Consider the following 1,061-nt stretch of genomic DNA (forward strand, 5'->3'; position numbering starts at 1 on the left):
GAATAGCCACGCAGAAGCTGAGTGCCACTGATAACTATGTTGCCAAAAAAGGGGAGGGATTAAAAATACATTATAAAATAGACCAGGAGCTAGGTAGTGGCTCAAGGATCCAGGTTTAAGCCCCTGGTCATCACCTGCAGGAGGAAAGCTTCATGAATAGTGAAGCAGGGGTGCAGGTTTCTCTCTGTCTCTCCTCCTTCCTACTTTCCCCTTCCCTCTCAGTTTCTGGCTGTCTCTATCCATTAAATAAATAAATAAATAAATAAACAAAATATGATTTAAAAATAAATAAATCAGAGAAGACAACAAAATGTAAATGATCTGTATAGCTTCCTAACAATTATCCTTGAAAAGGAAACCTTTTGTTATCATATAAAAAATTAACCAAAACAATTATTAGTAAATAAAAAACAAACCAATAATTTCAATTTGTGATAATTAGATATATAACAATTATGTAATTATTTAGAATTTAATTATATACAGTTTTAGATTGAAAATTTAACCACCTTAAATTTTTTTGTGTGTGTGTGTGTATAAAAAAATATGGAACGCTTCACGAATTTGCGTGTCATCCTTGCGCAGGGGCCATGCTAATCTTCTCTGTATCGTTCCAATTTTAGTATATGTGCTGCCGAAGCGAGCACCACCTTAAATTTAATATACCTTACATGTTATGTGATTTAATTGGGTCCAAGAATAAAGGTCAATTATAAAAAATTATCTTTATTTATTTATTGAACAAAGACAGCCAGAAATCAAGAGAGAAAGGAGTGATGGAGAGAGGGAGAGAGACAGAGAGACATATGCAGCCCTCAAAGCCTTCCCTCTGCAGGTGGGGACTGGGGACTTGAACCCAGTCTTTGCGTATTGTAACATATGCACTCAACTATGTCCGTCAGCAACAACTGCCCCCCAAAGGCCAATTATACTTATAGAAAAACAAAAAGTTATAGTAATTTTAAGGTAAAATTCATAATATCTGGCATCCAATAAAAACAGTCAGACAGGCAGAAAAGTGAGAAAATATGAAACATCAGAAGAAAAAAAATCCATAGCTG

General features: G+C 34.8%; 1 non-coding gene across 1 annotated transcript; it reads right to left on the reverse strand.

The window, feature by feature from the left end:
- Nucleotides 1-540: 540 nt before the first annotated feature.
- LOC132542657 (U6 spliceosomal RNA) lies at nucleotides 541-647 on the reverse strand. The gene has a single exon (XR_009553623.1). It is a non-coding gene; the product is annotated as a U6 spliceosomal RNA (small nuclear RNA).
- Nucleotides 648-1,061: the final 414 nt, after the last annotated feature.

Source organism: Erinaceus europaeus, chromosome 1 (genome assembly GCF_950295315.1).
Source record: "Erinaceus europaeus chromosome 1, mEriEur2.1, whole genome shotgun sequence".
Classification (NCBI taxonomy): Eukaryota; Metazoa; Chordata; class Mammalia; order Eulipotyphla; family Erinaceidae; genus Erinaceus; species Erinaceus europaeus.